At 44.2% G+C, this 13,372-nt stretch overlaps 1 long non-coding RNA gene across 1 annotated transcript; it reads right to left on the bottom strand.

Annotated features, from left to right (window-relative positions):
* Positions 1-1,962: 1,962 nt before the first annotated feature.
* LOC113563920 lies at positions 1,963-7,892 on the bottom strand. The gene is made up of 3 exons (XR_003407694.1): positions 7,727-7,892; positions 2,066-2,197; positions 1,963-2,001 (listed from the first exon to the last, which is right to left on the bottom strand). It is a non-coding gene; the product is annotated as an uncharacterized LOC113563920 (long non-coding RNA).
* Positions 7,893-13,372: the final 5,480 nt, after the last annotated feature.

Here is a 13,372-nt window from a genome sequence, read left to right as displayed (position 1 = left end):
GGGACATCGCAATAAATGGCAAAAAAACAGGCCATGTTCTATGCTATAAGGGAAAATAATACCTGCGTACAAATAACTGGAATGGCTAATAGGGAGCAACAGCCACCTACCCAAAGCCACTAAAACACTGTTATGGAAACAGGTCATCTCCCCGATTTGGCACTATTCCATAGCAATCTGGGGGTCCCTAACGCAAACAGACTAGACAAACGACAATAAGAGAAAAATACAACATCAAATCTCTTGAAGAAGTCTTCCACCAAGCCAGTCAACGCTACGCCAATTCCATTTCCACCCATAAAAACCCATTAATAAAAGACCTGCTGATAAAATCCTTCAAGCCCATAAGGACAGCAGCAAGCAGATCTAGATATGTAAACCAATATAATACCCATCTTCAGCCCCGCCTACGAAACCGGCCTGACCCCCTAACGAACCTATCTACAAATCGATCCACAGCTACACTGTAAAGGAGGAACAGGAAATAGTCTCAAAAATGAGACTTGAGTACAGAAAAACTCTCCCCACTTTATTCCGCATCGAAGATGAGGAAACGGAATCAAAGGAAAACATAGCCGACGCGATAAGGAGAGAAAAAAATTGAAAGAAGAACAGCGCTGGAAAAAGGACCGCCAGATAGATGGGGCGATGGCCTAATAAACAAATTCAACAAACTATATAGAGAGGGAAGAGTCACAAGAGAGAGAGTCCTCGAATTAATGCTCGGCCAGCCTACCTCGACTTCGAACCCGAAAACTAACACATTTTGCTCGAAAGCGGCGACCTCCTCATTCTGGCTCCCGTGGACCACCTACACATGTCTACGGAACGCCAAAAAAAACGCCCAAAATGCATAACATCTCTGGACACAAACTTACACCCCTGCCCGTGGTTGTTTGCCATGCGGCAGCAGAAAGATATCTCCTAAGACACAATGAATACAATTCTCTACTAACTCATCCTAAATAAGCCAACAAATGCATTGGAAATTAACAATTATTTAATAAAAAATTCTCAAACAATTTAAATCTATAATACAAAGTAGGGGAATACAGTAAATAAAGTAAACTATCCAGACGATCGCGGCTGCTGAAAGATGCTCCGACCATATCCTTCTAAATGCCACATTCCCGCCTGCATTAAACAACTTTTAACTTTTAACTTTTTAACTTTTAACTTTAACTTTTGTCCTGCAAAAATAAAATGAGCTCTGTGACCTGTAAAGTTGACCGAAATACTCACCATATATATCAGCCACCCAAATTGCACTTTCCTGCATCTTTCCGGCAAGACTATCCTCGTCCGTTTCTGCATGCTAAGATCGCGGCTCCCTGACGACAGCGGACTGAATGGGATTCCAGGACCAATTCCATAACATACGATGAAGCCTGAAAAATAAAAATTAATACATCAAGCAACAAAACAAACATGGCACAATTAAATCATATATTAAATAACTTGCTAAAAAGAAAGGAACTTAAAACGATAATCAAGACACCCGCAAATAAGTGTAAATAATACTCACCCAATTTGTTTGCATGCACTTCCAACCATCAAGGCTAAAACAGTATATTTATCTTTCTTTACTGTGGACCTGAAAAGAAAAGAAAACATAAAATTAAAATCTAAATAAAAACTTGCCGCAAGACACTCTGAAGGGCCCTAAACCAACCCTGCAGCTGTGTCTTGCCAGCGGCAAACAACATGAACTACAGCCACGCAACTGCAGAAATTTTTTCTACTCACACAGGAATCTGAGCTTCCACTGCACGACTCTGCTCGCCGGGCCCTGCTCGATTAGATCGCGGCATCCTGGCGACAGCATGCTGCAAGGGACTCATCCAGGTCGAGTTCCCTGCCACAGGATAATGACTGAAAAACTAGAAAAAAGAACTCAAATCAGTCAACAAACAAATTAGATACATAACAGCCACTTATCTAATTCCAAGCTCATCCTTTCCATGGCCTTGGGCGGTGTGACGACTACATTCAATTCCTATGCTAAAACGAAAGAAATTTAAAACGACAATCAAAATACCCGCAAATAATAATAAATAATATTCACTCAATTTGTTTGCATGCACTTCATATCCTGTCGATGCGGCGGCCCACGTCAACTAATTCCTGGTCTGGCGGCTCCAAGCTCCCGGCGCGGCGGCCACATAATGCAGCGGCCCAGACAGCGCTCAGGGACTCACTGTGGGGAGACGTAAATTCTATGTAACTCTAGCAATGTAAACAAATAAGCAATATAATGTTACCAGTTCATGCCAATGTACACACAGAAGACCTAGCATACTCCCCTATTTACTAACATTATTGTCCAACTCCAAAACTCACCTCCACAATTTTTATATCATATATGTAAATTCTTGTACCTATACATGTACATACCCTTGTAATCAGAGGCAAACAAATTGTGGATACGGTCCAGAAATCATTCTGCTCCGTACCTCCACAAAGCAAAGTTAAAAAAAAAAAAAATAACCTCCACCATACAAAGTTAAAAATTAACATGCAAAGTTAATAAAACAAAGTTAAATTAAAAAAGTTAAATAGCAAAGTTAAATACATAAATAAATATAAATAAATAATTAAATATAAATAAATAATTAAATATAAATAAAATTTAAAAGCGAAAAACAGACAAAGTTAAATCACAAAGTTAACTAAAATACAAAGTTTAAAAACAATTAAACAACTAAAATAGACACTCAATAGCAAAAAGAATTAAACCGTGATAATTCGGCAACATCTACACAAACCATATTTTCTGATGATTCGTCCGACGACGAGATTCTCTCAATTCAATCAATCCCAGAACGGCGCACGACCCCATTCTATCTTGATATCTCGCCCACGTCACAAGGTTCAGATAGCTCCCAAATAAGCGTCAGTATTTTAAGTCTGAAGAAATTGCTTTCGCGGTCAGAAATTAAAAGCATAAAAAACCCTCCCGAGACCGCCATAAAAATTGTCCATTCCCTTTCGCAAAGGGAAAGAGAGTGAGAACACCCAAAATGCCCAAGCAAACGCCCTCTCGCTCACCAACACCAATGGGGACACCATTGGCGCCAAAGGTGGCGTCTTTATGGGGAAATTGCCTTCCCCTCCGCACACAACTTAGGGAACTTACTCACCACAGTAACCCATACCAATGCTACTGTTCCCACTGTCACGAACGTAGCCCGAAGAGAGAACCTATCCGCAATCGCCTTACTCACTAATAAAGCCGCAGCAACTAATACGGATGCAGATGGTAAAGGCGGCTTAAGGTACAACGCTTTGGGGATATTCCTCACACTGCCACACAGAGACAACAGCATGGAGAAAAATCTCAGCACTTCAACCAAGATCGGCGCTCACGATATTTCCCCTCATTCTCACACACAAGTACACACAAGCATGGCTACCAACTCAAACCTAGATAGCCGCTCTAATAGTCCCGCTCTTAACTACACAGACGCACGCAATAAGAAAGCAAATGTTATTGACCATGGGCAGAAAACCTCCTCACAAATGCAATTAGACAAAAGCAGGGACAAAAATCAAGGGGAAAATCAACAACAAATTACAACTCGCAACGCTTATTTGTTGAGTTTAAATCCCAAACCGGATACTTCTAAACTTAGTCTAAAAAAGAAACCCACACAGCCTGCCGAAACTTCCGGGAAGACAAGCGTTTCCCCTCTCCAAAGAGGCTTTCCCCTACCCACTCTTCCCAGGTTAATTTTAATTTAAACCTAAACTTAAAGCCCAAAGCCAACTCCATGTCTACGGCTGGAAATCAGCCAACAGCCCGCACCCTCAACCGACCGGCGACTAAGAGGGGCCTATTTAAATCATCCCCCAGGAGCACTGATGAGCAGCCCAGGAGTTTCTCCGAAGTTGTAGCTGGAACCAACCACGGTGAAATGCCACACACCGGCTCAACACCACTGATGAAAACTCCCGGGAAAAGGACAAATGGGGATCTTGACTACTCAAATTTTAAAACGCCTAGCAAAAGGGTCTGTGGACCTCCAACTACCATGTCTGCTAGCAAAAAAATTCTCACGCTGAGACAACTCGTGCAGAAGATCGAGGTGAAGCGAAAAAATAGGACAAAGGAGCCGGTCCAGTGCTTCAATTGCCAGGGTTTCAGGCACACGAGAAACACCTGTATGAAGCCGCCAAGGTGCATGAAATGCGCTGGGCACCATTTGTCCAACCAATGCGCCAAGCCCAGATCAAGCCCTGCATCCTGTGCAAACTGCTCCGGCGAACACATAAGCGCCTACAAAGGTTGTCCCGCCTATAAGGCGGAAAAAAGAAAGCTGTCAGTCAATAACATTGACTTTAACAAAATAATGGTAATCAGGGACGCAGCAACAAACGCAAATGAACGCCACGTCTCCCAACCTCGAAAAAATTACCCACGCCTGCCCTTTACTAGACAATCCCCAGCAAACACTCGCCAGGATGCCTCAAGGCGAGAATGGCGCAACCCATTCCGCGCTAACAACAAGGACGCGATGACCCACCAGCCCAGGATCTCCACACACGACGCGGCCATCCAAAAAAGTCTAAAGAGGAGGCGAAAAAACATCGGCAAAGGAGGAAAAAAAGACAACTCAAAGCCACAACCGCTAAACAAGGCGAAAAACGCTGCCGCTAGACACTTGGCTAAATTCCAAGAGCGTCTCCAGAACGAAAGGAAAACGCAAGAAGCCCAGGACCTGCCGATCAAACGGACATTTCCCAAACAAGAAAGTTCACCTACAACCAGCCTAGCTGTCAGAGCTTACCTGAAGCCCAGAGTTATTGCAGAAGATACCCCCACCCCCATGGACGCGCAATCATTTGCACAAGCAAGCCCCGCCGACGACTCCAACACCAACTTAAAAAATCGCATAAAAAGCATAGAAATGAAAATAGACATACTGATGAACTTTTTAACCAAATTCATCGAGGTCAAAAATAAACAAACCATAACCGACCACACCTACCCGCAATACCTCCTGAACTCCCAACAACTGCCCCAAACTTAAACTAGTATACAATCTCCAAAAGCAAAAAAGAAAAATACACTAATATGCACAAACAATGTTCAAACTTCCAATACCCTAAAAATAGGGTACTGGAATGCATGTGGAGTCACAAGCAAAAAGGATGAACTTGAGTCATTTATCAGGAAAGGTTACATATTATGCTAGTAGTCGAAACCAAGTTAGAGCGTAACTCAAACGCCCTAAACTTCAAAGGCTTCCACACTTACCTGGCCCAGAATCCCACCTCCTCCAGGAAAGGCGGCACGACCACCATAATCAACCAAAATTTTCGCCACACATGCCTAAGCCCCATAGAAACAGAGCTCCTCCAAAGCGCACCCATTGCCCTTATCCCGCATTCGGGCAGAAATGACTGTTGTTGCCACAATCTACTTCCCGCCAGTCCACAAGTGGTCCGTTGACAAATTTCCAGAAGCTCTTCTACCATTTTGAGACGCTACTGGAAGGCACCTCCAAACTCATTCTCGGAGGTGACCAGAACAGCAAACATAGATACTGGGGCAACTATTCATCCTGCGCAAGGGGTAGGGCCCTGTCACAAGCAATCCAAGCTAGGAAAAACCTAGAGCCACACATTTCCCCTTCGACAAAAGAAAGCAACCCTCCGCGCTTGATTTTGTATTTGTAAGGGCTTACAAAGACAAATCTTAAGAACCTTCTCCACCGATGACCTTCTGACCACCTCCCGATTCAAATCATCCTTAATCTTGACGGTACAAACTTGCAATGCAATAAAGCAAACAGTGTCATTCTCCAAAAAAATACAAACCTGACCACTTTCAAGAGGGCCCTGGAGGACAAGCTGCTGCTAAATTCGGAAATTCGCACTGGCCAAGGCATCGACGATTGCATTAATATTAAACAACATCAAGTCCGCAGCCAAAGAAGCCACTCCCACCAATCGCTCTCAAAACAACACCCAAAGGAGAACTAACAATATTAGACTAGACGCAGCTACCTCTGCGCTTCTCAAAAAAAAAAAGGAACAGGATCCTCAGAGCAGCACCTACCGAAGAAGCCAAAAGGTGGTTCAAGGGGGCCCGAAACAAACTGGCGAAGGAGATAAAAAAACTAAGAGAAATAAATATTAATAAAAAGTTAGAAGAAATTGACACATCGGATAGATACAGAATGGAAAAGCTGTGGAAAATGACGAATAACTTGCCTTATCCTATTCTCAAAGACTACATGCCCCAAATATCTTTTCCTGACTTCCACCCCAAGAACATTCTCCTCGCAACCTACGCTGACGACACCATTATACTATGCCGCTCAAACTACACTAAGATCGCCATCAACATCAACCAAACATACTTAAACAAATTCTGCAGATGGGCAAACAAATGGGACATCGCAATAAATGGCAAAAAAACAGGCCATGTTCTATGCTCTAAGGGAAAATAATACCTGCATACAAAAAACTGGAATGGCTAATAGGGAGCAACAGCCACATACCCAAGGCCACTAAAACACTGTTATGGAAACAGATCATCTCCCCGATTTGGCACTATTCCATAGCAATCTGGGGGTCCCTAGTCTCAGCCACCCAAGCTAAAAAGATACAAGCCCTTGAAAACAAGTTCTTGAGAAGAATCACTAACGCAAACAGACTAGACAAACGACAATAAGCGAAAAATACAACATCAAATCTCTTGAAGAAGTCTTCCACCAAGCCGGTCAACGCTACGCCAATTCCATTTCCACCCATAAAAACCCATTAATAAAATACCTGCTGATAAAATCCTTCAAGCCCATAAGGACAGCAGCAATCAGATCTAGATATGTAAACCAATATAATACCCATCTACAGCCCCGCCTACGAAACCGGCCTGACCCCCCTAACGAACCTATCTACAAATCGATCCACAGCTACACTGTAAAGGAGGAACAGGAAATAGTCTCAAAAATGAGACTTGAGTACAGAAAAACTCTCCCCACTTTATTCCGCATCGAAGACGCGGAAACGGAATCAAAGGAAAACATAGCCGACGCGATAAGGAGAGAAAAAAATTGAAAGAAGAAAAGCGCTGGAAAAAGGACCGCCAGATAGATGGGGCGAGGGCCTAATAAACAAATTCAACAAACTATATAGAGAGGGAAGAGTCACAAGAGAGAGAGTCCTCGAATTAATGCTCGGCCAGCCTACCTCGATCATAAAAATCATAATCCCCGACTTCGAACCCGAAAACTAACACATTTTGCTCGAAAGCGGCGACCTCCTCATTCTGGCTCCCGTGGACCACATACACATGTCTACGGAACGCCAAAAAAAAACGCCCAAAATGCATAACATCTCTGGACACCAACTTACACCCCTGCCCGTGGTTGTTTGCCATGCGGCAGCAGAAAGATATCTCCTAAGACACAATGAATACAATTCTCTACTAACTCATCCTAAATAAGCCAACAAATGCATTGGAAATTAACAATTATTTAATAAAAAATTCTCAAACAATTTAAATCTATAATACAAATGAGGGGAATACAGTAAATAAAGTAAACTATCCAGACGATCGCGGCTGCTGAAAGATGCTCCGACCATATCCTTCTAAATGCCACATTCCCGCCTGCATTAAACAACTTTTAACTTTTAACTTTTTAACTTTTAACTTTAACTTTTGTCCTGCAAAAATAAAATGAGCTCTGTGACCTGTAAAGTTGACCGAAATACTCACCATATATATCAGCCACCCAAATTGCACTTTCCTGCATCTTTCCGGCAAGACTATCCTCGTCCGTTTCTGCATGCTAAGATCGCGGCTCCCTGACGACAGCGGACTGAATGGGATTCCAGGACCAATTCCATAACATACGATGAAGCCTGAAAAATAAAAATTAATACATCAAGCAACAAAACAAACATGGCACAATTAAATCATATATTAAATAACTTGCTAAAAAGAAAGGAACTTAAAACGATAATCAAGACACCCGCAAATAATTGTAAATAATACTCACCCAATTTGTTTGCATGCACTTCCAACCATCAAGGCTAAAACAGTATATTTATCTTTCTTTACTGTGGACCTGAAAAGAAAAGAAAACATAAAATTAAAATCTAAATAAAAACTTGCCGCAAGACACTCTGAAGGGCCCTAAACCAACCCTGCAGCTGTGTCTTGCCAGCGGCAAACAACATGAACTACAGCCACGCAACTGCAGAAATTTTTTCTACTCACACAGGAATCTGAGCTTCCACTGCACGACTCTGCTCGCCGGGCCCTGCTCGATTAGATCGCGGCATCCTGGCGACAGCATGCTGCAAGGGACTCATCCAGGTCGAGTTCCCTGCCACAGGATAATGACTGAAAAACTAGAAAAAAGAACTCAAATCAGTCAACAAACAAATTAGATACATAACAGCCACTTATCTAATTCCAAGCTCATCCTTTCCATGGCCTTGGCCTTGGGCGGTGTGACGACTACATTCAATTCCTATGCACAGCCACCACTTGCTAAAAAGAAAGAAATTTAAAACGACAATCAAAATACCCGCAAATAATAATAAATAATACTCACTCAATTTGTTTGCCTGCACTTCATATCCTGTCGATGCGGCGGCCCACGTCAACTAGGCGGCTCCTAGCTACCGCTCCCGGCGCGGTGGCCACGTAATGCAGCGGCCCAGACAGCGCTCAGGGACTCACTGTGGGTAACTCACTGTTACCAGTTCATGCCAATGTACACACAGAAGACAAATACTAACCTAGCATACTCACCTATTTACTAACATTATTGTCCAACTCCAAAACTCACCTCCACAATTTTAATATCATATATGTAAATTCTTGTACCTATACATGTACATACCCTTGTAATCAGAGGCAAATAAATTGTGGATACGGTCCAGAAATCATTCTGCTCCGTACCTCCACCATGCAAAGTAAATTAAAAGTTAAACAATGCAAAGTAAAGTTAAAATCCACCATCAAAGTTAAAATAAATTAAACAAAGTTAAATAGCAAAGTTAAATAAATAAATAAATATAAATAAATAATTAAATATAAATAAAATTTAAAAGCGAAAAACAGACAAAGTTAAATCACAAAGTTAACTAAAATACAAAGTTTAAAAACAATTAAACAACTAAAATAGACACTCAATAGCAAAAAGAATTAAACCGTGATAATTCGGCAACATCTACACAAACCAAGAAAGCTGCATCATAACTAAGAGGAGAGGAAGTGCTATAAAACTAAAGAGAGAAGAAAACCGCTACCAGCGAAGTTTTATAGGAGACAAGGAGGCGACTCAAAACGGAGACGACACAAACTCGAGGATCCGCTACAAACTAAAAGCCAGGGTATTTATACCTACACGTAGCGATTTTAAATATTAAAAATCAGTAAACACCATGCCAGACAAATAAGCAATATAATGTTACCAGTTCATGCCAATGTACACACAGAAGACCTAGCATACTCCCCTATTTACTAACATTATTGTCCAACTCCAAAACTCACCTCCACAATTTTAGTATCATATATGTAAATTCTTGTACCTATACATGTACATACCCTTGTAATCAGAGGCAAATAAATTGTGGATACGGTCCAGAAATCATTCTGCTCCGTACCTCCACCAAGCAAAGTTAAAAAAAAAAAAAAAATAACCTCCACCATACAAAGTTAAAAATTAACATGCAAAGTTAATAAAACAAAGATAAATTAAAAAAGTTAAATAGCAAAGTTAAATAAATAAATAAATATAAATAAATAATTAAATATAAATAAATAATTAAATATAAATAAAATTTAAAAGCGAAAAACAGACAAAGTTAAATCACAAAGTTAACTAAAATACAAAGTTTAAAAACAATTAAACAACTAAAATAGACACTTAATAGCAAAAAGAATTAAACCGTGATAATTCGGCAACATCTACACAAACCAAGAAAGCTGCATCATAACTAAGAGGAGAAGAAGTGCTATAAAACTAAAGAGAGAAGAAAACCGCTACCAGCGAAGTTTTATAGGAGACAAGGAGGCGACACAAAACGGAGACGACACAAACTCGAGGATCCGCTACAAACTAAAAGCCAGGGTATTTATACCTACACGTATCGATTTTAAATATTAAAAATCAGTAAACACCATACCAGACATCTTATTTTCTGATGATTCGTCCGACGACGAGATTCTCTCAATTCAATCAATCCCAGAACGGCGCACGACCCCATTCTATCTTGATATCTCGCCCACGTCACAAGGTTCAGATAGCTCCCAAATAAGCGTCAGTATTTTAAGTCTGAAGAAATTGCTTTCGTGGTCAGAAATTAAAAGCATAAAAAACCCTCCCGAGACCGCCATAAAAATTGTCCATTCCCTTTCGCAAAGGGAAAGAGAGTGAGAACACCCAAAATGCCCAAGCAAACGCCCTCTCGCTCACCAACACCAATGGGGACACCATTGGCGCCAAAGGTGGCGTCTCTATGGGGAAATTGCCTTCCCCTCCGCACACAAACTTAGGGAACTTACTCACCACAGTAACCCATACCAATGCTACTGTTCCCACTGTCACGAACGTAGCCCGAAGATAGAACCTATCCGCAATCGCCTTACTCACTAATACAGCCGCAGCAACTAATACGGATGCAGATGGTAAAGGCGGCTTAAGGTTCAACGCTTTGGGGATATTCCTCACACTGCCACACAGAGACAACAGCATGGAGAAAAATCTCAGCACTTCCACCAAGATCGGCGCTCACGATATTTCCCCTCATTCTCACACACAAGTACACACAAACATGGCTACCAACTCAAACCTGACACACACCCACGCATATATAGAGGAGTGGCGTGAAGTGTTCGAAGACGGCTGCATCATGTTGGCGCTCCCGGAAAAACTCCAAAATTTTCCGCGCTGAGTCAGCGGGGACGCGCCAGGGGCTGCGGCCTATATCAGCGACGCTGTCCAGTGCACTTACCCGGTGAGGACATGATCTCCGGAGTTCCATGGACCGTCCGCCGGCTGAGACCTCCAGGGCCATGGGATAGGTCAGGGTGAGAGAATTATTCGGAGCTTTCTCTTCAGTTTTCTCTTTCGTCCCCTTTCTTTTTTTTGTGCAACGCGAGATGCAATGTCCCGCCAGCTGATCTAAGTGAGCTGTTTACCCAGTGTTGGAAAACGACAGCCGCAAGCGTCTCCAACCACAGGTGGCGCTGTGGTTTTCGGGTATCGCTAACTGTCAACAGCAACTTGCTATGCAACTCGACAAACGATCTTGTCGCCGCTTGTAGCATACCTTCCTGGGCTGCTGATGAGAATCCTTGACGGCAACTCATGGAATCACTGGCTCGGGCTAGTATTTATAGGTGTTAAAGGTCAAGGAGCAGACCAATAGCCAACCCCACCGCTCACGCGGTACAACTAAATAAGGGGCGTTGGCGACCGAGCTGGAGCGGTATAACTCCCACCGGTGAAGAACCCTTTTCCACCTTTTCCACAATCCACGGAGCGTCTGACCCCAATGGGTAGCTGCGTGGTCTGCGTCTGTGCCACAATGGCCAGCAGTAATCTAAACCTGGCTGTGGCGGGTTGGCCGCCTCGACAGTGAAAGCAACAAGCCAAATAGAGAAGGGTATGGACAACGCGGGGGCTTTCCTAAGTAGTAGGAAAATCTTGCGTTCGCCGATCCTGCCAAGGGCACCTGCGCCACTACAGGCTGGCGGGTCCAACCTTGCCGAGGGAGTAGATATGCAGGACACGCCAAAGCGGGCTCGGACCCCAAACAGCCCCTCCGGATCGAGTCGAAAAACACCCCCAAAAAGGACGAAGGCCGATAGACAGCTCCTGTGTGCCGGTAAGCTGACGGAAATTGGACTGGTCTTGGACCAGCTTATGATCCTGACCAATGTCAAGCAGGTGCGACACATCAACGTCCAAATGAAAGCGATGTTCGCCAAAATGAAGGCCCTTCAGGAGGACGCCAGCAGGGAGCTGGAAATGGAGTACGAACCAGGCAACGCACCTACGAATGCCTTGCCGGGATGCCCCAAGTGCGGGGGTAGTACAGCGAAAGCCGTGGATAAACTACAACAAACAAACCCCAGCCCAAAAAGAGACAGCTTCGCACAAACGGACGTTCCCTACCCGTCGAAGATTCCGAAGCAGCACTCAAGAAGCCCAGGGGCAGCCCAAGTACCACAGAGGGTGAAGCCGAGGGAGAAGAGAGCCAGCCCTCCAAAGCGGCAGGCGAAGATAGCGGAGAAAGCAACGGCACAGCAAGCTGAAACTCAGAGTCGTGGCAAGCTAGACGCATGGACGAAGGTGGAGGCGAGGAAGAAAGCACGCTTGACGCGGAGACCCGACGCGGTGATTGTGGAAGCAAAAGGCAAGACCTACAGCGAGGTCTTGGCTTTGGTTACGAGGCGAAGTGACGGTCAACTGCAGGAGGTTGAAAAGAGTGTCCACAAGGTCCGCTGCACAGCGAGCGGCAGCTTATTACTCGAGCTGAACAGGGATGGCGACAGAAAAGCAACGCCGATGAAGAGCGATCTAGAAGCAGTGTTGGACGGAATTGCGACTGTGCGAGCGCTGTCAAAGGACTCGAGGATGCAGGACCCACTAGTCGCTGCAGAGGACCTTTCAAAGGCGTTGGCGGATCAGTTTAATATTGACCCAAGCTCAATAAAGCTGAGAAGCCTTCGACCCTCCTTCAGGGATACCCAAACGGCAACAATAGGCCTGCCGTGTAGGGAGGCGCAAGCGGTCCTGGCCAAGGGAAAGCTGAAGGTGGGATGGACAGTCTGCAGAGTCAAGGAGAGCGAGGCTAGACCTAGGTGCTTCAAGTGCTTGGAGTTCGGCCACATTGCGGTGCGATGCAAGAGCCCTGCAAATCGCAGCGACTGCTGTCTCAAGTGCGGACAAGCCGGGCACAAGATAGCCAGCTGCACACAAGAGGCCAAATGCTTCCTATGCACCAGTGCCAGGAAAGCCGACGCAAAGCACATTGCGGGTAGCAGAAGATGCCCTATGAGTACCAAGCCACTGAGAAAGTGAAGATTATCCAAATTAATCTCAACCATTGCGAAGCTGCGCACCACCTGCTGAGCCAAACCATGCGCGAAACTCAAGCCGACGTTGCTCTTATTAGCGAGCCATATATAAGAACCCCGGGGATGGGCTACATACTCGACGAGACAAGGAGCGCCGCGATCCTGACCAACGGGGTAAGCCGACCAAGGAACCTGCGCATCGGCTCATTCTATGTTCGGGGGGTGGTTGGTGACCTGTGCCTGTACAGCTGTTACCTACCACCACGCCTAACCCTTCAGGAGTTTTCAGCAATCCTAGAGGATCTGGCTAACGACGCAAGAGGA

The sequence above is a fragment of the Drosophila erecta genome, unplaced genomic scaffold (genome assembly GCF_003286155.1).
Source record: "Drosophila erecta strain 14021-0224.00,06,07 unplaced genomic scaffold, DereRS2 tig00000021-arrow-pilon, whole genome shotgun sequence".
Lineage (NCBI taxonomy): Eukaryota > Metazoa > Arthropoda > Insecta > Diptera > Drosophilidae > Drosophila > Drosophila erecta.
This window is presented reverse-complemented; position numbering and strand designations above follow the sequence as displayed.